Source organism: Columba livia, chromosome Z, assembly GCF_036013475.1.
Source record: "Columba livia isolate bColLiv1 breed racing homer chromosome Z, bColLiv1.pat.W.v2, whole genome shotgun sequence".
In the NCBI taxonomy this organism is placed as follows: Eukaryota; Metazoa; Chordata; class Aves; order Columbiformes; family Columbidae; genus Columba; species Columba livia.
In genome coordinates, this window is record NC_088642.1 from 44163433 (window position 1) to 44189360 (window position 25928).

Genomic DNA, 25928 nt, shown 5'->3' on the forward strand with positions numbered 1-25928 from the left:
TAACATTTAACCCCAGGCTTTTCACACTCCCAGGTCAGGACCTCTCTCTGTGACCCATGGACTTCCCCTGATAGGACAGACTTTTTAAGAAAGCAACAGGGGCGATAACAGCAAGAGAGGGCTGTCACACTGTGACAAGCCCTCACAAAGCAGTGGACCACTGTGTCAGCAAAAGTCCTGCACTGTTGTAAGAGTTTAACAAGCAAAAGCATGCAAGGAGTTAGATCTCTGCTTAATAAGATGGCTTGAATATCTGTTATTTTTGTCAGCAATTTTGAGGAATGTATGTCTGCTGGCCTGCATAATATCATTGCAGGTAAGGAACACACATTTCCATATTCTCTCTGCAAAAGACTCACTAATAATGTATGACTGGAGATAATTTCTTCTCTCTGGACTTTGGTGAGTTTGGCGAAGCACAGCAATCTCTTCACTCTCAGTGTTTGATTGCATAGTTGATCTGCATAGAAGCTAAACACATTGAATGAATTAAACAGGAAACCTGCAAAATATTATCACACAACAACACACTTTCAGTGAAAATTTCATGAGTGGTTGGTTGTGAGGTTTTTTTTGTTATGGTTTGGTTTGGTTTTTCCTCCTTTATTTTCTTTTCCTAGGAAGGCACAAAGCCTTTTAAGAGTCTGAGCACAGGAATGTATGAGGCATGCTTGCCAGTAGACACATGTGCACAGTTTGTTGTGCAAGATTGTGACCAACAGCTTGGTGAGTGGAAATAGATGCCACAAGAATAACAACCAGTGCCTTGGCCTCAGACTTTTTTTGTAGCATAATGCTCAAGGCAGGGCAGTAATGCAAGTTAAATTATATTATTTCCAAAAAGCCTTCTCACTTTGCATATGAGATTGTAATCAAGTTCAGGTTTATCACCAGCAGGCCAGATTTTCTAAAGCCTTTGGTATAAACCATATAAACTACACTGCTCCTGCTGAGATAACTAAAAAAAAAAAAAAACAACACGAAAAGTGTTTTCTGTTGGTCTTAATCCTTCTGTTATTCTCCCAGGCAACATTTGGATTCTGGACACATGTCAAAATCTGGCTATTTCCTTCCAGCATGCTGAGTTTCTGTGCAGATTACAAGATAAAATACTGCATGTAATGGTAGGAGATAATCCCACACAACCAGCTCTCCAAAATGCCCGAGTAACTGGACATGAGAGACTGGAAAACCAAACAAATCATTTAATTACTTAAATGGAAATTTCTCAGTTCTGAACTCTTTTGAAAATATTGCCAGATACATTTCATCTTCTGACTCTTGGTATGATTTTATTATAAGAATTATGTATGTACAGAATAGCAAAAGGAAAAATGCAAACCTAACATTTTTCTTGAGCACTCTGTGTAAAACCCAGATCCAAACAATCTCTATTCTTCCTACTGATGTTAAAAGGAAATTTCTGCAGAAATTTTAGATATTGTAAAGGGCAAAAAGAAAGAGGAAAGCCACAGGAATTGTTAGCAACCTGGTCAGGAGCCAAGAAACAGAGCAACAGGGAGGGTTATAGCACTACAGCCATGTTCCTTGGACACTGGACCAGGGAGGAACCAGCGATTGCCACTATAAATCAGAGTAACTACTTCCAAAAATTAAACACAATACCAACTACAACTCTGATTACCCTTCCCAGGAACAACTCATCTCATGGTGTGGAGAATTTCAGTCTAAATTCAGTGAGCCTGTCAGATTTAGGCATCATGGTGCTGAAATCTCACCTGCTCCTTTCAAAGTAATGGTGCACCTAACAAGCTCAAAGATCTCCACCTGAAGTATTTGTTTATTCAGGGTGAGATGCTTTCAAATACATAGCATGTCATCTGAATGTTCATGGATATTTTCCTCTGCCATGGAGCTGCTCTCTGAGCTTGCATTAGTCTTTTTGTTCTCCCTGTCAGAAGCCCAGTAAAGCCTTTTAATTAGAGTATCATGGGCCAACTCCTACATAACATTATGAAGGCAGGATTTTCAACAGGACACTGAAAAAGGGCATATGGAAGAAGTATCATGCTAATGGATAAGGTCTCATTACTCCACTCTTCACTTCTCAAGTAAAAAGCATCTCCAGTGGAGTCAGAAAAAAGGATGATAGTAACAAACTGGCATGTCTAGAAGTATCATGTCTATGAGGTAAAGCCTGAGAGCACCAATTTGTTCGGTGTAACAAGATAATGCCAGGCTGCCCAGCCTCCGGCAGTCACTCAAGATATCAGTTTCTGAGCTTAGACCTCCTCAGAGACCAGGAACTGTGTTAAAAGATAGCAAAACACAGGTTTCACAAGACAAGCTGGGTGTGAGCAAGTGTCTAAACTAAAGATTATAATTTAAAGGTCAACACTTAATTTATTTACTGATGATTGTATCTGCAGGAACACTCCTGATTGCATTAAATACTCTCTCTTCTGGTTCACAGTGCTTCGAGCTGGCTGCATCCCTGATAAACTACGATGATCCCGTTAGACACTGTCAATAAAAACCCCTGATCATATAGACTGAAAATGTGGAGATAGCATAAAATAAATACACTTGATATCCAAAAAGTGATTCAGGGACAACTGCTCATAAAATTGATAAAAAAATCTGCAGGTCCATATTTTACATACCTAAGTGCATAAAGGTAGACTCCAGAATCTTTATTTGATCACTAAAATGAAAGCAATTCAATGCACGGAAATGCTATGTAGGTGTAAATGCCATGGGCTTCAAGCAGACTTGGAAGCACTCAATGATTTTTTATACATGAAGCCACTCATGATTTAGAAGCTGAATTTCAGGAATACACGTTTTAAAAGTTTGTCTCAAGTTGTATGCCTTGAAGACAGATGAAGGGAGGAAGCATGGCTTTTTGCATCATACATGTGTTTCTTTCCCTGCTGTGCTCTCCAGCATGTTTTCATCACTAATCTCTATCTTTGTTTGAAAAAACACATGCAGTAAGTCACCAAACAAGTAAAATTTCATAGGTTATTCCTCTGAGTTACGGACAAAAATCCAGTTTTTTTTTTTTTTTTTTTCTGTTGTTGGTAAAACTTTTCTGTTTTTAATAGCTTTCTTAGAACTTTAGTCTTCCAATCTGAGGGTTCAAAAGTGCTGCAGCCACATCCCTTCCTTCTCACAAAGTAGATGATAAAATTTCTAGGCATCCCCAGGAAGAACTGACAGTTTAGAGGCTTCATTTGTCCACTAATATTCCTCCCCACAAAGAACCACTCATCCATGTAGAAATTTTGGGGTGGGAAGTTGGAAAACCTGAACTGAAACCTGTCTGATGGCTTGTTTGACAAGAACAGAAACAAAATCAAAATGTAGAAATGAATTTGGAGAAAACAAGATTAATTGGAGCATCAAAAGAAAGAAGTTGCTGTTGCATTACAGGTTGCATAAAATATTCACAGCAGTGAACCTTGAAACTTTCACAACACTGATTTGCTAATGCACAATTCAAACAACACTATGGATATTGGCTCCTCATTTACTACTTTCCTTCCCCTACTTTCAACTCTCCTAGCAACACTCTTTTGCTGGGGTTTCTGTGTTTCAGAAATTCAGCAGAGGCTGTGGAAGGACACGGGCCTACAAAAACATCTGTTTGCTCCAAGACTGCCTGGAGGAAATCTGTGGAAGGCAAAGGTAAGCCCTTCCACTGTGACCCCAAAGTGGGATCTGTCCCCACTCAGACTTAATCAGAGTTGTCTCTCATGTGCCAGCCACATCCCAGCTGCACAACACCCAGAAGAACAATCCTCCTGTCCCTGCCTACCAAAATCGCTACCAGGTAGAAATCATTTGAGCTACTGCTGGTGGAGCATTCTGTGCCTCCATTCCTAAGTGAATACAGAAGAAGAATGCTTTCACACCTGCATGCTAAGGGGAAAATCAACATGGTCTGACGGTATCAAAAGGGTGCCACTCCCACAGCAAAAGAATATGCTTTTCCCCAGGGACACAGCAGAAGTAGTCCTGGCTCCATCAGCTGACAGAGGTGGTTGTGTCTTGGAAAAGTCTGTTAGCAAAATCTTTTTTTTTTTTTTTTTTTTTTTTCACCAGAAGATATGCAAACAGTTTAGCCGATGAGATCAAAAGACACTTGACTCATTTCAGGAACTGAGGATCTGGATACACCTGAGCATTGCACACAAATTGTCAGCTCAAACCCAGCTCAGCAAAAATCTAAATATGGTACTTAACATTATAGGTATACACAGTACACAGAGAGGATCTCATCGTATACCCTTCAGTATAATTTGCTTCCAACACATACTGAACCCCTCTGCAGCAATGCAAAACAGAAAAAGGAAACTGCAGTGAAAAAGAAATGTTTATCTCACATCTGTTTGAAAATGCGCACAGGCTGTCTTCAGACAAATGAAAAATTAAACAAAATTCTTAAGAATAAATACTACCAAATAACTGCAACCAGGCACCTCACAAGAAGACCTAATTGGAAGCATCTCCCTTGGTTAAATTATTATACAAGATTAGACATCCTTTTAAAGGTCAACCTCCAAAAAATCCATAACCATATGACTAGTAAAGCGTGCAGAGACATACCATGGTCCAGCAATCACTGAAGGAGGGACGGGAACGCTTTATGCAACACTGAAATGGTTTTTGGACTGTAGGCAAAAGTTCAAAAATTATGTAGGAAAAATTACAAGGCTTTAAAAAAAATATTCCAGATCAACTGTAAGTGGTATGATTGCATACCAGGAAACTGTGAATGCTAAGCAGTGGGCTACACAGGAATGGAATCATCACACAAATACAGGAAACTGTGAAATAGATCTCAAAGTGAAACAGATCTCCTGGCCATCAAGTGCAACCTGAAGCTTCTAGTCTGTGATGATGAAGTCCACCCTTCCATGTGTTTATGTAACCTTTTGTCAAAATCCCTCAATGGCCTTAAGATCTATGACTATGTGAAAAAGACTATAACATGCATTAACCAGTTAGTAATTATTTAACATCCTACATAGCTGACCCTTGCCATTGTGGCCACCAACATCTATTGTCGGGGAGGAATTACGGCCTTTGTTGTAGGAAGGTTATAGTCTTTGTGTATAAGCCACAGGCAGATCTTCTAGAGCCACTCAAATGTATAAAGTGTAGTAAGCAATCTGCATAATTTACCAAATCATATGCCTCAATCTATACTCTCCATTACCGGAACAGACACTATTTTGCAAAGTTTAGCTAAAAAGGAATTGAAGAATAAATTCCACACAAATTCTGAACAGGCTGCCACTAAAAAGAATAAAGACATGGTAAAGTAAGTAAACCTCCCTTCCCCCACTTCTTTTAAACTTACAAATGGTTTTCCTGTGTCACAGTTTTAGATAAAATCACAGCCTGAAAATTGATTATACCAAGTGTGCAATTATCCAGGGCTTTATTTGCTATATAATAAGAACAGAAGGCCCAGCAGAGTGCTAAGGTAAAATTCAGGCCCTGTGAAAATAAAATGCTTTATCCTTCATTCGATACAGCTAAACTTTCACCCTAGAAGACAGAGAAATGTGCTACAGTCTTTCTAAGGGGAAAAAAATAAACTGCAGACTTTGCCTATATCCAAATTTGCAGATTTTTAAGTAAAGCATAAATTGATTTTATTTAAACAAATGCAAATCCTCAGTGTGAACACAATTAAAATGAATTAAAGCTGATTTATTATTAAACTCACATATAAAATAAATTCCTTAACAAATTAGGTTGAATCAATAAACTTCTTGACTAAATTAGTCCTAACTGGTCTTTCTAGAGGCAATGCTCTCTCTGCTTCGGTTGAATTGATTTAAGAAACCTGACTTTGATAACAGTGACTTTGTGTGTTAACACTTACACATCTTAAAATGCATTCATCATTCAGGGTAGAAAAACATCTATGTGGTTATAAACCTCTGCACAAAAGGGCTAATAAGACCAGTTTCCCGTCCCTTTCCTAGTCCCCCCTTTTTTTTTTTCCCATTCTCAAAGATAAGAGCCTTGTGGGCAGCAATTTCATTTTGCTCCTACTGAGCTGGAGATTTTTGCATATCATCTCCTGTGATCTATCTGTTCTACACAATTTCTAGTAAAAGTTTTAGTTTGTTTTTACTTCTGCAACAGAAATTCTTCCTTTGCTTTTAATTCCTAGCCAGGACACCAAGTTCAGTCATGAAATCACCTGGACTGTACACACACAGCATCCGACATAAAATGTACTTTTCTGCTGCTGATAATTACTGAAGGGCACTAGTAGAACATCTGCAGCAAAGCTACTCCAGCCTCAGAGTCCCACTAGACCTCAAACCAGCTCTGTTCAGGTTTGGACAGCTAAGCTGCAAGGAAAGCAGCCATCTACACACTCCTTACTGTGTCAACAGTGAAAATCTCATGCTGGAGTACCCTGAGACAACACCTGAGAAAAAAGCCCAGGTGAGGAAAAACAAGAAGGTTCCCACACACTGGTGTTGGTGTCATGCTGTGTCAACCCAGTAGACTGGTCTTCTATTTCTTGCAGAGCCAGAATGAAAATAAAGGCTCCAGCCCCATCTTGAGTGGCTACTGTACTTCTCTGCAGCTATCTGAAGTGAACAACTACAAACCTGTTAGAGGAGGATGCTGCTCCTTGACAGACACAAGAGGGATGTTTCCCCAAGTGATAAGATTGAAGTAGCAAACCAGAGTCAAATCTCCCTTCAGAGAGCATCTGCATAGTGCTCAAATTCTTATGTGTTGTCACTTTTTTATTTCTTTTAGCAGTCTTAAAAAACAACAACATCAACAAAAACAAAAAAGCAACAACAAAAACCAACCAAACAACCAACCACCAAAAAACCACAAACCAACCAAAACGAACCAACCAACCAAAACACAGTCTTTCATGAAACAAACAAAACCACATTATCCTAGAAAGATGGTATCATGTCAAGTTCCAATTTGGATTTTCATTGAAAATAGCATGTAACAGGCAGAATACATAACTTTCTCTCCAATTGTGCTGAACCCTAGGGGACTGCCAGTCATCTCTTTTGTCCAGATTTTCTGGAAGGCATGAGAAAAAACCCTCATATTATATGAATAAATCAAACATAAAAGCCTGATCCTAAGAAGTTTGGGAAAACAGGGGTTTACAATAGAAACTGTTGTGCAATCCCAGCAGCAGAACTGGCAGGTGTATCAGGATGCTTTGAGACTCAGCTATGCACAATGAGTGGCATGAGTACAGAGAACAGAACTGTCTCACAAGAAGCCCAGTGGCAGGCAGGATTTATTTCCTGGTAACAGACAGAAAGATGAGTCTCCTGTTTACCTAGATGTATCTGCACCATCTGGCTTCTCTACCTTTTTTTTTTTTTTACCTCTGGCTTTTGTCTCACAGATTATTTCACTACTGCTACCATCATGCATGAAGAAATATTTTCCATATCTCTGCTTAGGAACGTCCGTTTATTCTCTTTCAGCACATATTGGGCAATGGTCTGAAGTCCATCCAGCACACCAGGGAACCCCTCTTGGGTCTCACAACACTCCCCTGTGTTTGAGTATCACAGCTGCCAAAATATTGCCCTATTAATTACAGTATGGGATTCTACCTATACGCTGGGGAGAAGATATAACTGTGGGGAGACCCAGTAATACAGGGGCTGAAAAACTCTGTGATAAATAGACAAAGAAAAGATATACCAAAGCCTCTTCCTGGTGGACTAGAACCTGATTCCAGCCACATGTCCTAGCATTTCAGTACTTCCTTCTGCAAAATTTGTCCTACATTGGTAAGTAGAAAATAATGAAAGCTGTGCAAATGAAAGCCAAGAAAAAACCACAACAGTATAAGAAAAGGATAATCAGAAGAAAGAATATATGGGATTATTTCACTACATCTGCTAAAATTTAATATCCTGAGTCCCCCTTCTGGCTGCAAAGGGAAATTTATGTAGGAAGCAATCAAGTAGAACATCATTATTGATAAAACAAATGGAGACAATCAAGCCAGAAAAGTTCTTTATAGATTATAAGTGTACTGTTTTCACAGTATGACCTCATTCTGAATCTCTGTCTACTGAGAGATGTCGTAAAACCCAACATGGCTGAAAAAAGTTATAATAAAACCCAACAGCATCATTATACTGAATGTCTACTGTATTTTTGCCTTTTAATCACTGCTTCTGTAAAGAATTTAAGATATGCTTTGGACTTTGGAAGTCATTATTTCCAGTGTGATCTTCTTTTTACAGTGTTTTATCTCATGAGCTTCATAAATTTCCACTAGTACATGAACAGATCAAGGATTAAGGAAAAAACAGTATTAAATTAGCATTTTCCTGGAGCCCCCAGAACAATCTAGCTATTTGTGATGGAGGGAGAGGAAGAAAGCACATACAGTGTGTTCAGGGAGGTGTGAAAGGCACCAAAGGCCATTCTCATTAATGGCTTTGACATGAATTTGGAGTGCATTGAGGAGGGTCAAAATCCAGCAAAAGAACAACAAAGTGACCATCTCTGCTGGCACTGTGTGGCATCTCCATCTGCAGCCTTCACAGACCTATCCAGGGTTGACTGAACACACATTAAACACAGCATCTAATCATGGAAGTCCAGATTCCATACCAAGAAATGCAAAAAACTCCAGGGCCAGGTGCCCTCTTCTTCATGGTCTGTTCATCCAAGTATTTCTGAGTAGAGAAAAAAAATGTGAAGTTTTTTGTTTCTCAGTATTTCTCAGTACTCATGAGATGGAATTGTTTTGATAGCAGTGAGAAGTTTGACAGCTATTGGTCCCCACAACTTGCTTCCCCCATCTGAAACACAAATTAAATAATAAGAGGAAGAACTGGCCTAAACAGCAGGTTTAAATAATGTTTTTCCTTTCTATACCGCATTCTTTCTCAAAAAGAAAAAAAAATAGAGAAAGATTTGCACTGGTTACTAACTGCTACTCTTATTTGTTATTAAGTATAGCCCATATTCTCAATTTAATAACTCAGGTTTCTAAGCTCTCAGGATATGCTCTCTCTGCCCTCCACCTATTTGGACAATTGTATAACTGAACATACATATAACCACCCTATAAATTCTTAGACATTTTTAATACTGGAAAAGAATGTATTACCTGATGTGGCTGTTATCTGACTGATTATTCTGCAGAGAGAGATTAAAATACAGAAAAAGATAATTTTGACAGGACTTGCATTAGCTGAATCTGCTAGATATGTGGGAGAAGAGAGAAGCAGAAATTTTATTAAAACATGTTTCAAATTCACAATCAACAAGCTCACTAAACAACGAAGTACTAAAAGTGACTTTATGAGTCACATTTGAGTATGGTCATCACGTCCTTAGAAAGGAGAGGAGCCCCAGTTCTAGACATAGATTGGGAGAGAAAAACGTAGTTTTTGTTCTTTTAACTCTTAATCAGCAACTGCACTATGGGAGAAAAAAAAAAAAAAAAAAAAAAGAATTGGTCATCACATTGTCATAGATGAAAAAACCATCAAAAAAAACCCCAAACTTTCTCAATCAGCAAAGCAGACAAGACTAGTCTTTGAAAAAGATCTCAGACAAGTGACTTTTCTACACTTTGGGCTTTCCGTGTGAGGAAGCTAGTTCATGGGATGGGATGTGAATTTACAGAGCTTTGGTTATTCTACACTCCGTCACCCCAGGCATTAAATTCATATTGACTGGAGGGGCTTACTGCATGTTGAACCAGAGTATCATGTTAGAAACCACAAAGATGAATGGTCCTCCACCCATGATGAGCCCAAGCAAATAAAAAAGGTACAGTCATTGACATCATGCAGGCATTCTGCCTAGCAGAATACTTGTACTGCATCCCTTCTTATGAGGTGTGTTGTGAAATACTTTAACACTGGATGTCCAGGTACAGAGCTGTCCGTTGGGGCTAAAATTCAAGAAAATCACTCTAAGGTGGGTGCATGGGCTGTGGGAGGACAATGAAGCTCAGGAAAAAGAAGACATTGGCCTTAACAGAAGACACAGTAGACTTAGGATGAAATAGCTGCGCATGGAGTGTTTGGGCTAGAAACAGAGAACAAGGAAGAAAAATGCAACAGGAACTTTCAAGGTCAGCATAGTTTGCTCCCTGGCCCCCAAGATTCCCTTCTATGGAGACGCAAAAGCATCGTAAGTGCTGTGTAATGTGACTACTCCACTCTCCCACCTACCTCAGGGATCATGGGCACAAGGTTTCTCAGCAGAAGTAAATTAAACTGGTATATCCAGATGAGGACTCCCTTTTTGGCCATTTCCCTTGCAAACTGTTACTTCACCTTCAAAAACATTTTCATGCTGCCTAGCTTAGAGGACTCCTCTTCTACTTCTGACAGAAAGGGCTACTGTCTGTGTGTCCCCATGGCGAGGGGTCTAGACAAGCCCCTTTGTACCCGAAGCGCCCACACAATGGGTGAGTGTGGCACAGTGCAGGCACAGGGGACCTGGGCAGGCAGGGACACATGTGAAGGGTTAATCAGAATTCACTGAAGGTATGCATTTCTACTGTGTTAGTAAAAAACCCACCAAAACAGACATATCCCTTCAAAATCTGGGTGGCTTTGTTTTAATTCACTACCAAAGCAGATTCAACTCCAATTTACTTATAACGGTTCGACTCTGAACAAGGCTTCCCACAGTTGAACTCATTCACTTTAAAAGTTAATATTTTGAGTGCCTTGTCTGGACCAGCTTTAGGACTCATCACCTGGAGGGTTTGTACAGAGTAACCATTGGGCTTTAAATTCACAGTTTAGCTGACTAATTTACTCTTGCAGACAACCCATTGTTTTGACACAAAAGCATAATCAACTAGATCCTCCTCCTCTTGAATGCCTATTCAAAGTTGCTGTGGCTCTGCTTTGGCCCATAACATACCGCAAGGGTTCTGATTCCCAGCTCTAAAACAATTAGTTTGGGGAAATTAAACGGTGATTTGTGTGCACCTGTGCCTGAAAGCAGTGCTTCTCCCACACCAACACACCCAGGGGCTGCAGTGCCCAGGCTACACTCTCCCAAAAAGCTTTTGTGGGGGACAGTGCTGTTTCTCATGAAGCCAAATGGAATCACTGGTTTGGCAAAGATGCTGCTCTTGAGAGTCTCTGCTTAGAAGATTTATTTTTTAAACAGGCAACAGCTAATATCAAGGGGGAACAGATACATTACCAGCAAGTCATTTCCAAGCAGCTAATAACTGTTTCCCTACCCACCAGATCCTAGGATGCATTTTCAGGTTTAAACATAACGTATACATTGTAAATAGCGGAAACATCTGGGGTTTATTATAACACCACTTTGCTAGCCTTGGGCATTGTACAACTCCCACAGGCCACAGTTCACCCTTGACCTGCCAAACACGATTACTGTACTCAGGCAACTTCCCCTGCTCCACAGCTGCTTGCCTTCCCCTCCCCTCCGTCAATACTCATTACCGCTATCATTATGGCTACCATCCTAGAGCAGCCAGTCAAAAACTTAGGTTGCCATGGTCACTGCATGGAAACAGCTTGGCTGTGCAGGCAGGGAAAAGATGGTGAGAATGGCCAGAAAAGTAATTTTGCCAGCACAATGTAGGGCTGCACAACACCCTTTGCATTGGCAGCCTTTTGTCTCCCCCAACAAGGCCACTTTCCTTCTCTGTTCTGCTCATCCCATCCTCATTGCAGGTTTGTCACATCTCAGTTTCCCACCTCTCCCAATCTCCAGTCTTCTACAGAGCCAAGAGTGACCCTGTTCCTCTCCCCCACTCCTCCTGCACCCGTATCTCCCAGCCACATTTAGCTTCCTGAGCTCTTTGCTCTAGCCCCCCGCCCTCCTTTTCTTGCTCTCCACCAAGAGCCTCTCTTCACTCACTCTCTTCACTCACTCATTACCACTGCTTGATGTCCAGCCCCACAAAACAGTTTTATCCCTGCTTCACCTTTCCCACCACTTTTCCTCTCCTTTTGAACATGGTCCCAGGCTGACTTCTCCCTGCCTTCTCCCTGCACCTCATGTGCAACACCACAGCAGCATTGTGGGATGTGAGAGCATTGTTTCCCCTGGAGACTCAGCTGGGGCTAGAGACTTAGTCCAGGCTAAGCAGCAAGAGGGAGGCATTTTAGGGATGTTGGCACAATGACAGACTGCAAAACTTTATCTGAACTAACTCAAAGTCTGAATCTAAAGTACTTCTGTTACACTACGATGGGGACACACCTTCAGAAATAAAGTGATTTTATTTCTGCCTGTTTTCAAGCTAGGTTAAAAAAAATCCAAGTGGTCATCCACTATGGCTTAATATATGTACTTTGAAAGCTCATTTGAATAAGCTATCCAGGTGTCCCTGCATAAACAGGCTGCTGACCACAGGCTCTTGCCTTCCAAGTATGCATAAGCAGTGCTGTTACTGCCTTCACTGATCCTTCCCACTGAACGCCTAACAAGTGGTTAAGAAAGAGACCAGTGCTCAACACTGCTGTTCAGAAACACATCAGGAAGAAAATATAACCTGTGCCTTCAGCAGCTCTGTCCATCTGAGAACCAGGAGTAGACCCAGCAGCCTCCCAGACAAGTCACAACCAGCTGCACTTCTGTTTACAGCTGGGAGGAGTGTAATGCCTTTCCTGTGAACCCTGTCTTACAGGAAGTCTCCTCAAGAGGTAACAACCATGCCAGCAGCAGCACATCCCTTTGCAGACTGCTAAGCTCCTCTGCCAGCACTCCTTGATTAAAGCCTATTGATTGATGCTACATCCACTCTGAGCCTGGAAGACCAGGCTCAAGTGCTGATTACAGTACTGGGGCAGTACCCCTACTACCCTCTTACTTCTCTGCAAAGTAAAGGGAAATTTCTGAAAATAAACATCTGAAATGTATTGCCTTTTTAGAGGTTTATTACTTAGTAGCCTGGTAAAATTCTCTGTGTTAGGAAAAATAATATGCAGCACTGCCTTTTTTTTTTTATTTATTTTTTAATTTGTTAAGTTCAATCTACTGATCAATTTAAACACCATCCTTGAATTATGCTATGGTAAAACAAACGCACATTTAGCAAATAAATGGAATTGATTATTTTCCAGAGTAAAAGGACTTACTAAATGAGGTATTTTAATATAACCCCCCAATCCCTCTCTGAAGAAGCACCTGGTAATTCACTTTTTGGATCAAATTGCAACTCCACAAAAACTTTATGGCCTCATGTGTTTTTTACACCCCCACATTCCTCCCTAGAAATGTTATATACAGCGTGCTCCAGGCACAATTATTTGTCAGAAATGTGGATGGTGGTGCTGGGGAAAGAGATGTAGCAGGCACCAGGAGAGCAGCAGAGCACTGAGAACATAAGAAATGGGTAGCTGCTTAAGGAAGGGCTCCCTGAGATACTGATACATTCATTACTGGTCAAATGAATATCCTCCACTCCTGCTTGAAAAGTTCTCCACATGTAACATTTTCGCTTACCAAACAGGCCCACAAGCCCATCCTTCACTCCATCCTCAACCATGTTTCAGCACCCATAAAAATAACCACCTCTGTCAGAATAAAAGTTGGTCTAGCCTACTACCCCATCTCCAGTCACGGCTCATCGTGCGTGTCAGGTAAAAGAGACAAGAAAAAAAGCAAGAATAAATCATTGCCTGTGATGCCTTTGGCTATGGCAAAGTCTTCCAGGTCAGAGAGCTGCAGAGGAAGGAGATACTACTGGGTCAGATGAGATGCTCAGGAGCCTTTGTAGTGAGAAGCGGATGCACAAGCTGCCTCTCATGCCTCTAGTGGGGCTTGGAAGTGGTGGGGACCCTTGGCTGGTTTCATGGAGGAACCTAGCTCCAGTGAGGTGGGACTTTGCAATGCACCAGAAACCACAACTCTCAGGTGGTATTAGTGAATCCACATGTACCCTGCTGATGGTCAAGAGAAGGATATGGAAACACAGCAAAGGTAATCCTGTCTTATGTTTTTTATTTTATCTGCTCCCTGGTTATAGAGCTAGCAGTCACCATGGTTTTGTGAATGGAAACAGCCTCACAAACAAACTCCAGTTCTAAATACCCTAAGCTGTTGATTATCTCTCAACTTCAAAGCAATTTTTAGCTCTTATTTGTGCCTCAGCAATTGAGATTGGTCTGAAATTGACTGTGTTTCGCTATGAAAGTGATAGCAAGAAACTTCATGACATGCCATGAAACAAGGCGATCCTGAAGCTGCTTTGTATTTCTTTAATTTGTCAAGGGAGTTGTTAGCCAATTGCAGCTTTAAAAAATCAAAGGCAACTCACTGTTCTGGACATTTCAACACTTCCTTGCTGTGAGACATGGTGGTGAGATTTCTGCTTTTCCATGAAGAGCTTGCTTCCCAAAATTATCAAAAGAATATGCATTTGTTCCTCTCTAAAACATTAATATAGAATTTAAAGGGTTATTTGGGAAAATGCACTGCTTTCTCACAGGGGATTGCCGTTCTTTACTTGAAGGACAGCAGTGTTTTCCAAATCTGTGCCATCCAGCTGTTGGCACATTTCACCAGACCACTCCCTCAGGGGGTCTCTCCAGGAGCTCCAGCATTTTTATGGAACCACGAGTTAAAAATGGCTTAGAAAAGAAGCCTTTTCTTTTCTTGACACTTCCCTGGTGGAGAAATTATCTGATGTAATAAAATTCTAGGAGGTCTCAAACACTTAAAAATTAACTCCTCCCTTGCTGCAGTTGTGATGGACCATGGTGTATACATGTGCACAAATCTGCACATATGTTTGCACTAATATTGCTCTATCATTACTCTAGAGAGAAAAAAAAAAAAAAAGAGTTTGCATTCTCTTTGCATAAGCTAAGCAGATGAGGGTAGAATGAGGAACAGCTATCACCTATCACTTTGCCGATGTAAAGAGGATAAGATGAAAAAGATGCCAAAACACTTGCAGATGTACAAGCACCTGATTTCATAGGTCAGCTGAGTTAACCATTAAACTCAGCAGCAAACATAAGATATTTAATTTACTTATCTTTCTCTCTCTAGACATCTCTAGGCCAGCAGTCATGATACAGTGCATCATTTAAATTTTCTCAATACTGTTTTTGCAGGACAGAAGTCCATTTGTTATTCTCAGTTTAAATAACTTACAGTGTCATTAAGTGCGTTGTCAGTTTTGGGACTCGATAAAGGGATCAAAGATAGCCTGCTCACAATTTAAAATATATGGGTATATAGTAGTCTGAAAGAAGAGGGAACCTAACAGTAGGCATGATATCTTCACCTTGCAGAGTCCCAGCTAGTTCCATTTACCAGAGTGCTTAGGCAAGTGCTCAAGTTTAAGTCTGCAAATAGTCCCAGTGATATTCAAGGAGTTTCACACATTCCTGCCAGGCCAGCTTTCTCGTAAGTAAGGTTGAAGATCAGGTTCCTTTCAGGGCCTAACTGTGCACAGGTCAGGGATATACACATACATAGTGACACGGCTTTTTTATTTTTTTTCCCCGAGTCTGTGATGAAAACATTTCTTCCTCCAGGGATTTGGCTCAAAATAACAAGGAGAAACATTTATTCTTCCCTGTCCCGTGCCTGCAGATTCCTGGGACACATTTAGGGAAAACTGCCTACACTGAAGCAAGTTAGCATCACAGTCCATTCTTTGACACTTACGCACACAGTATAGGGGCCGTCTAAAGTAGGCTTTGTTTTTTGCAGCTCAGAAATAGATGGAAACATTGACAGTGGGCTTCCTAAAGGTTCTTCTTCTGCTGACCCTGGACAGCACAAAGTGTCTAAAATGCCTGACACTGTAGGAAGAAAAGTGGGACTTCACATTAAGTCATGGTATAGATCAGGGCAAGCAAGGGTTACCTCATTTCATTATGTCAATTGCAGAGCATGAGCAGCCTTCTTGCCAAAGCACTGAGTAGCCTTTTGTGCTGGAGAGAGTCTGGTGAAAATGCATGGTTTGGCGTCCCCAGGTCTATGCATTTCAGATAAGTATGCAGAGGCCATACACTGTATGACAGAAGACAAGGGTCCCAAACACTTTTTGTTTACGCAAGTATTTGAAAAGCTCACAAAATGAAGGCTTTTCACATGTCCTCCTGCAATTTCATCTCCCTTGCCATTGCCATTGCTTGCCACCTCTGGGCAAGTTCACTGAGGCAGCCAGGACTCAGCACAGCTCATCACAAAAGCAGAGTCTGGCCTTTTGGGACACAAAAGGGAAACAGCCACTGAAGACTCAAACTACGGACCCTGGACATTAGAAGAGCTATCTAGACATGGCAGCTTACTTTAGCTTTGATGGCACCTACATACAAAGACAACTTAAGCGAAAGCGATGAAAGTCTAAAGTGAACCATGAGAAGCATTTAAAAATACACCCTGGGACTGAACCATCCTCAGCTACTTTCGGTGCCCTAGGTATCTCTCTTCAGCACCTCTCCTCAAGAGGAAGCAACATCATTGGCAGCACCTGTGCAATTATTTCCATACCTTTAAAATAAAATGCTTAGATAAAGCTACTGCTCTCTCAACAGGGATTATTTCTTTTAGAAACTATATTTCCTCCCTTGCTTTTTTTCTTGCTAACAGCAGTGAAGATTACATCCCCTTAAAACAAGCTCTGCCTTCATCCTGCTGTTACGCACAGCTCACACTGCAGCTAAAGAACTTGTTCCCCTTATGCACCCTGCCTGGAAAGTGGGAGCAGCCTGGTTATTGCCAACAGCTTCTACCAGTCATGTGTGAGCAGGTAAAAGGATGAGGGCAGACCACATTTTTGGGATTGGGAGCAAGGACACCAGCAGCTGAGACCAGTGGATTCTGGCATTTGTGGAACTGACATGAACTTCAAGAGACACCCTGTAGCAAGGATGAGTGCTGGCCATTCTGTGATAAGATGGGTCCTAAAGCTACAAAGAAGCTTTTCACTCAGGTGGTCCTCACTATAAAAGTAGGGGCAAAATAGGGTGAGATACACCACACTGAAGGATAGGAGAAATAATCAAGGCTTAGCAATGCCAAATAATATAGGAGTGGGCCTGAGTTAAAAAGATAGTTATCTATTTTAAATCCTCCTCTCTGACCTTATTTTAAAATCTCTTTCTCCCTGGATTATTGCTCTGAAATACTTTTCCAATTTCTGACTTTGTTGGCACTTCACACAGCCAGGAAAACCTGCGCTCAAGCTCAGTATCACTTTCGTTGACAATCAGTTCCTTCTCCCTACAGTTCACTTTGTCATCCGGCATTTGTACTTAGCCTTTTGCATCTTTGCAGCACCTTCTCATATTCCATGCACAATGTGCTTAGGAAAAAATCACATTTAAATAAAAACGTATCAACTGGAAAAAAAGATGAGGCTAGGACTGCTGGAATCTACTATGTTAAGTCTGGCAATAACTTGCTCAGGTCACAAGAGAAGCCTGACACACAGAAAAGCTCTCTGCATTCATCCCACAGCTTTTGGTTGAAATATAACATATCTTTCAAAAAAGACACAAATCATTGCCTCTGATACTGAGAGTGGCTGAAATCCTTCACACACCCAGGCAAGTCCTTCCTCTTCATAATTACCTTCACTTTTAAGATCTGTGCCTTTTAACCAACCAGACCAGTGCACCAGCCACTCCATTCATTCTCCAGAGCTCCCACAGAGAATACACTCTTTACAATGTGCTTTACAGCTCTGCATTTGCAGTCCACCCTTTCCAAGAACAGGTCCAGCTAGCAGCTTTCATGTTTTCAGGTTCACTTTTAAAAAGCTTAGCTAACTTCTCTAAAAGTAACTTCTCTTGAGATAAACGACACTGCTGTAAAGCTGGTATGGTTCACTGCAGAAGTACAGCAGAGGGCAGAAACAAGAAGGAGGCACTGGATACCCTGGGACACCAGTTTTTACAGGTCATATTCTTGCCACTGAAGAGGGAAAGGTCTGCATGGGAAGCTTGTCTTCTTGCAGTGGGACATACTGCCATTGGAATCAGCCTGCTGGAGAATTTTTTCGAATACCACCTTCTCTCTGAGAGTCTCTCACATCTTGCCAGTGACACTCCCTGAACATGCAGGTCTGGCACAGAGGCACAGTTGACATCTGATGCACTTAATCCCCACATCATGCCTGCAAAAATGGTTCCTGCAACAGAGCTGGCTGAAAAGGACCAATGGGATGGTAATGTGCATGCTACCTAAAAAGACCTTCCATCTTTCTGTCCCCTCTGCAATAGACAGCAGCAATGCACAGTGCCCTCCAGGAAACCCGTTTTCACAGAGGGAAAGGAATCTTTTTGCACACCAAAAAACAGGGCAAGGGACAGGCTTGTGTTACCTATATCGTATTGATACCTCTAGAATGGCCATATACCAGGAAAAAGGGTGGTTTGAATAAAATGGTTAGTCTGGAGACCTGGTTTCTGTGCTGGGATCAGACGCTGATCTGGTGTGACCTTGGACATGCCTAGACTATAGGCTCCTAGGCATTATGAGTTGGCTCTCAGGATAAGTTTATTTCACAGTGGGCAATTTGAATGATACAGATTTCAGCTAGACATCAAAGGACTATGATAATACAAACAAAACTGGTTGGTTTGGCACAATTCAAGTCTACATGCAAAAATGTATTCACAGAATTACAGGCCCCATTTCATTTACTGGCACTCGTTCCAAATATAACACAATAACTCAGAGCAGTTTGCAGAGCTGTTTCATATACAGGTGCAATGTATCATTGAAAGAACAGCCCCTTTTTTGTCTGAAGTCTCATGGACTTCCCCAAAGGAAAACTGAAAATTCTGTCACTGTAGAAGCCAACAACCCTGCTAAAATATCACATTCACAAACACACAAACACAGAGCTTCCCAATTTGGATTTAAAATTTAACTTTTCTGGCAGTAATGGCAGTGCAAACAACCTCTATCAATGACCTCTGCAACTGAATGTTACAAGGGACTCTGTTAAGTCATCTCATGTGTGCATTCATGCTCCTGTAACTGTCTTCAAAGGGATTAACCATTAGCCATAGGACATGGCATATGGTTGACTCAGGGGTGAAATGAAAGCTGTTAATGCAGGAGAAAGGCATGGAGCAAGGCACAGCCTGAGTCCAAGTCTGAACGCCACGCCCGGACTGCCTGACCTGAATTCCCCCGGTTTACAGAGGTAGAAGGACCATCAACTTACAAAACCTGAGAAAGAGATGCACATAGGGAATGAGGAAAGTCTTCCAAGTGAACTGTCGTAAATGGATTAACATATGTCTCTTCCTCCCTGACCTGTGAAGCCTGTGGACTCCTTGTCAGAGCTGGCAGGAGATAAATGACCTACAGCGAACAAACTACATAACATGGTTGGTTTCTCCCCAAATCTAATGCTCCCACAGAAAATTACACAACCAGAAATGCAAAAAAAAAAAAAAAACAAAACCAAACCAAAACCAAACCAAAAAAACAAACCAAACCAAACAAAAAGACCCTACAAAACCAAAACAAACCAAACAAAAAAAAATGAACAAAAATAAACAAAAACAAAAACAAAAACAACACCAGAGCCAAGTAGTATTCTGTGCACAAATTACTCCAGACGGGGGCTTACGTGAAAGATCCCTATCTGTCCTGTACGAAATAACTTGCTTTTCTTTCCTTTTATTGCTTTTTCTCCATTAACAGAAATAGAGCAGATGAGAAGGACAAGGGGAAGGATAGACAGATGCAAAAGAGGAAAAGAAAAAAAGGAGTAAAAGGAGTAAAAGGAAGAAGGGAGACAGGGAGAGAAAGATGCAAGGAAGGATGGAGAAAAGAAGAAAGGGAGGAAGAGAAGGATGGAGGAAAAAAGGACAGAGGAAGGCATAAAAGAAGGACAGCAGGACGGATGGATGGAAAAGAGGAAGCGAGGGAGGTAAAGAAAGGAAAGGAAGGAGGAAGGAAGTGGAGAAGAAAGAGAATGACACAGAAAGGAAAGAAGGAAGGAAAAGAGGAGAAAAACATACTCATGAACATCCCTATGACCTCACACTGGACGATTTCATACTCATATTACAGGAGAGCAGAGCACAACGTTTATCAAGACCTAAGTCTCCCTCACAGCTTCTCTGTCAGTTTCCCTGCACACCCACTGACCTTCAGCACGACAGCTGCCCCCTGCCTCCCGCCTTCATTTTCAGGAAACTGCTTTCCAAGTTGCCCCCCTTGCATCATGCTGTGTTACTGCTGCAGTACCCACAGAGCCAAAGGGCTAAAAAACATCCTCATAAGTCTCCCACACGGCTCAGCCCAAAGCTCTGCAGCTCTGGGTCAACGGGCAATCGCCACCCCCCCGCCCTCGCCAGGGCCCAAGGAGGGAAATGTGCGGGGTCCGGAGCTCCGTCTCCCCGTACCTGCGGCGGGGCCGCGGGCAGCTGCGCGCTCCCGCCGCACCCTCTCGCGGCCGCCGCCGGCAGCGCCAGCGGCACCCCCCCCCCAGCCTTTCCTCCTTTCCCCTTAGATTACCAAGGAAATTGTCTCCTTTTGTTATTACTTTCATTGTTTTTAAAACAGGACTTTCATAGACGCCTCCGTGAGTATCACATGCACACACTACAGTCCTGACGTGTTTCTTCTTAGCTGTGTCTCTGCTGCTCACCACCAGTCACCCTGACACTGACACTGTAACTCTTCAAATGCAAGCCTTTCATAGTAAATTTTCTCTGGTTGGAACAAGACCTCTCCCCTTCCCCCGCCGACATCAGGACACTGGGTGTTTGAGGGAGCAACTGAGGGTTAACTGAAACACCTCAAGCATATTCAAGCAGTTCTTTGTACAGCTAGAATGACTCACACAAAATATTGACACTCAGTTTATTTTCTTGTATCATAACGGAACATGATAAACTATCAGTACTGTTAAAGGCACATTCACTCTTGTTACTTTTGGAATGTTAACAAAACACTGATTTGGTAAGAATTCATAGCATTTCCAGAGCTTCTGACAACCTGCAACATGATTGTTATTCATTGTTTTGCTCTTGGTTGTAAGTAACTGCCTCAAAGGACAACCAGATGCTTACAGATAGATTAAAAGGGGGAGGTGGGAGAAGGGAAGATGCTTGGAAGAAAGTTTTCCATAGTCCAGCATTTATCTCGCCTTGCTTTCAAAATAACAAAATGTCACTTAGGTGCCTAATCTATTGTCAAAGATGCTCAGTAGCTCCTCTGTGATTTTTGTGGCTACGCATTCATGAACCGAGCGCCCAAAAAGTTTTCTTGAAAACCCAGTGACTTTGATTCAGTAGATGAAATGAAAAGTGAGCTGCCCCTTATAGTAAGTGCTGAAGTCTTCTGAAAAATCACTCCACTGTTTTTTTCTTCTCTCTTCTAGTTAGTACCTTCCCAGAAATCCAAAAGCTCACAGCTGCAAATAGACAAACTCAGATTTGAGTGTCAGTTTACAAGCTTTGCCAGGGATCAATGTTTTAAAATCCTTGCATAACTTAGCAGATTTCGGCATTTCTATACCCAGGATAAAAACTTAGTTCAGCCTTCCCCAGCTATCAATATTTGCACAAAGTTCAGAACAGTTTCTGGGTTTATTTCACAGGGGGAATATCTTTCAATACACATGCAGTGTTTACTGGTCAACTGTACTGGTATGTTTTCACAATTTTATTTGCATTCCCATGGCTACAGTCAAGTAGTACTTGCAGTATTAAGTCAAAAAAAGTTGAATCATGACTAATCTCATTTATTCACAAAACATAAATGCAGTCACATGCTTTTTAAAGGATTCATTCTCAAAATTGCTCTGAAGATTGTGCGGAATGTTTGGAGCATTCAGGTATTGCACACAGGTGGAGAGGCTTTCCTCTCAGAAAAATGTACAGGCATGACAACGGTACATAAATATTTTGGCCTGGAAACACCAGAACTTTTCACTCCTTCTAAGCAATGGTTTTTCTCTAGAACTGAAGAAGTTTTACCAGAAATCACAGCTCTCTTTCCATCTCCAAGGCTCTTGTCTTCAATTAATGCTAAAATACTGACCTGCCTTCTGACCTCTCTTCATTAATATTATCAATTTAAACATAGCAAGCCTCAGACTGAGCTCAAATCCTCCCAACCAAGCCTTGACCTGCAACTTGGTCTTTAAAATGATGAAAACCATTTCTTTCTCCATCAACCAAGCCTGCTACCAGAAAGCAGTCAAAGGTGATGATCAGTCACACTCATCTCATCTGAATTTTGTGCTATTTATTTTGTCATTTTATCTAAGTCTAAATTGAATTCCCCACCAGGAGGTACTTATTTTCTATGTCGATGACTGTAGCCTCCCTCCTCTGGGCTCTGTAAATGCAGATGCATTCAGAACAATGCCGCTGAGGCCACCTCTCTGAAATAATGAGTGAGACCCACCTTTGTTGCTCTTCTCTCTTCCCCCACCAACTCTGTGCGCCTGCACCAGATTCTTGCAGAGCCTTCTCCTCCTACCATTGCTGTGGAACTAGAGAATGGCTGACATAACCCATAGCCACAGAGTTCACTTCTCCGATAGCACAGTCAGTCTTTGTACACATCAAGGTGTTTTTCTCAGAAATACTTCATGCCTTCTCATGTTTTCCAAGCCCAGCAGCCTCTCCCTCATCTTCTCTACTAAGCAGAAAACACCTGAAAACACACATTCCCCAAGATGTCTAGAAACACTTGACAAAGGGGCTGGGCAGCTGTGTGCTCATGCACTACCTTATACACCAAAACACAGCTCTTTCACTGAAGGACATTACTGGGCTCATTCCTTTCTCTCACTTCTCTAGCACCATCTTACAAGGTCCAACACTAACACTGGGCTTGCAGAAAGTTCAAGAGCTGACACAGTGGGCCCAGTCCCAGCCTCCCTGCTCCTGCTATAGCAGTACCCTGGGTCAGGAGCAGTGCGGCTGTGAGGAAAAGTCTGGAGACCTTGCTTTCACAACCTCAGCTTGCCTGCATCAGGTTTCTCTGCCCAGGGTGGAAGTGTTTTCAGTGCATGGGCAATGCTCTAGGAAGTTCTGGCAGATATGTTGAGGCTGTCTGCACGCCCAGTTGGCACAGAAGTTCAGTGAAATCACTCGGAGAAAAGCTGTAAGCTTCTGTCCATTTGTAATATTCTTTCCTCAGTTTTCCACCTCCTGTATTTATCACAGGACAGAGTGCCCTGCTGAAGGAAGATACAATCACTCTGGACTTGACAGAAACCAGACAGAATCAAATTGTTCAAGACCACTTGAAGCGAGGAGGGAATATTTTCTTACATAAGAAAATATTCATTTTTTATTGTAAGAAAAATACATTTGTTACATAATTTTAGTAACAAAGAAACCATAGCAATGTGGACCTCCCCAAACTTTTTTGTAATGGAGCCCAGATTTCACCTGGGCAATGGAAAACATGAAGTTTGTTCGATTGTTGTTTTGTGGTGTGGGGGGTTTTTTTTGTTTGTTTATTTTGTTGTATTTTTGTGGGTTTTCGTTTGGTTTGGTGGCTTGTTTGTTTTTGTTTTGTCAGTATTACCACTGTGCAGCTGAGGAGGCCAAACCTGCTCAAGGTTTTTCCAATAACTCTCTAACTTTCTTCACCAACCATAGTTCCAGAGTTCCCAGATAAGCTATGACAGAAAATAGCAAAGAAACATTTTCTCATACACTTTTTTTCTAAATTCTCAACCTGGTGACAAGTTACCAATAAGGCAATGCTTCCAGACCCAAGACAGAAGGGATATGTGATAGGCTTTGAAAGCCAAAAGCAAACTAAACTAAGAGAAGCTATGATCAGAAAAAAAAAAACTAGCACTAAACAAAAACCTCAAGATCCATAAATGACTTCAGGACTAGTGTGCAGTTGCCTTAGTGTGCAGTGATCTTAAAACTGATGACTAGCTACAAGCCTCTCTCTTTTGTGTGGAAGAAAGACCATGAGCAGATGCAAACTACTGACAGAGAAGAACACAGTAGAGAAGATCCCAATTCCTGACATAATTCAATTTAAGAATGTATGACTACTAGTGAAAAGGAGAAATCATGGTCCCAGAAAAGTCAGAAGGCCTTTATATCACCCCTAGGAAGTACTGTTAATCAACATGTATGGCCCAGTCACTAATTTAAGCTCTAACATGCTTGAAGAGACAGAAAAGAAGCCCATTTCATGATATGTAAAACTGCTCTCGTGCTACAATTTACATTAACAAATGCTTCTGCACTTGCTCTTCTAAAATATCATGTCTTACCCTAAGAATCCCCCAAAACAGAAAATATACTTCAGTAAAAGTTTAGATAAAATTTGTAAATGTAACATCGCCAATATGACATTGTTTGATTGTGAGTCAGGTGTACAGTGATAATGTATTTCATTCTCCTATTAGATACCATACCTGCAAACACTACATGGATTAGCTACATATGTGAATTACCCTGCTACATACACTCATTTGGAAGCAGCGGGATTTTAAGTAAATAAGATAGAAGAATGATCGGTTCTTGTCCGCACAGAAGCCTTTTGACTGGTAATGTTAGGTATGGATGAAGGAGATACTCTTTCACACAGACAAAAACTTACTGGCACTTTTGAGAACTGAGGTAAGCACTTGCCAGAAAAATTGACTTTTTCTGGTTCAAACACTGACACATCTTCTGGTAGTAGGGACATGAGCCCTCTGGAGTCTTAGCAAAGCCTTATGAGTTAGGCATGACCTGAACTCTGCCTTGGTGAATTTCAATCTACACTTGCCACCTTTCATATTTTCAGATAGAACTCTCACCATGGCAGATATGATCAGACCACAGCACCACAAGCGGGAATTAAATATACATGGATACCTAAACTTTAGGTGATATACGCTTGTGTGAATCCTCCAGACTTATGCTGACTCCCTCCGCTACAGAAAGAAGACCATCTTCCCCAAAATCTCTGCCTAGATTACTCAAAAAATGCCACCTCTGGTTCACAGCTTCGTTTTCTGCTCCCTCAGCACTGGTACAAGTACCTATCCCAAGGCATGTGTAGTCTCTCGTGCAGTTTGCATAGCTGGCTCCAGCTTCCTGAGGCTGTTCAAGCTCCTCTAGTGCACCAACCCAGCTCCACTAGAGATGTAAAACTGTCCACAGAGCAGGAAAAATAAAGCTATCCTACAGGAATGGGACAGAATGCTTCAGGAGTCTGAGATACACAGTCAGAAAACGAGTTTGTCCTTTATGCTTCCTTGACAGAGCTTTGCTGTCACAAATCCTCCCACATGTCACTGACCTTCTGTTTTCTATGTCAACCACAAAAACAAACAAAAAACCCCCAAATGCTTCAAACAGCACAGCTGTCATGGGTAAGTTTGCCAGAGGTTTCAATATTCCAACAGGCAGGCAGTTTTAGCAGGATACGCTCACAATGCTTGCATAGTGTAGCAGCAAGCAGCACTATAAAAGCTCAGTGAGATACAGAAGGGCAGAATCAGAGTTTCTCTCTAGCTTGGCAGAACAAGGGAAACTTCCCCGGCTGTACCTGAAACTCATTTAAATAAACTGTTGAGAAGAAGCTGGGTGAGCTGTATCTCCAAGACACATAGAGAAGAAAATGACACATTGGGCAGTGCTACTTTGCAAAGATAATTAGCCCAAAGGGATACCTGCTGCTGCTGAATCACACAAATCCTCCCTGAGGGCTGACGATTAAAGTCTCCAGTAGCATCATGTTGGCCATGATGCACTCAGTAAAATTATCATAGGTATGTTTAGAAAGTTTTATCCTTTCAGCCTTTCCGCTTATTTGGCTGTTTAGAAGAAAAAAAATCCCAACAACAACAAAAAAGCACAAATTAGGCAGCTAACTGCCTTTCATATTCTTCTTTTAAAATAATTTCCCACAAACAATAAACAATACAAAGAACTATATAAACTAACCAATAACTCCAGTTACACACTGCTGTTGCAAAAAGCTAAGAACATCTATCTGTATGTACCGCTAGGCTT

The 25928-nt window shown here is 41.5% G+C and overlaps 1 protein-coding gene across 12 annotated transcripts in view; it reads right to left on the minus strand.

Moving 5' to 3' along the window:
* NRG1 (neuregulin 1) overlaps positions 1 to 25928 on the minus strand; it is a 474741-nt gene that overhangs the window by 156541 nt on the left and 292272 nt on the right. The gene's annotated exons all lie outside the window — the stretch shown is intronic.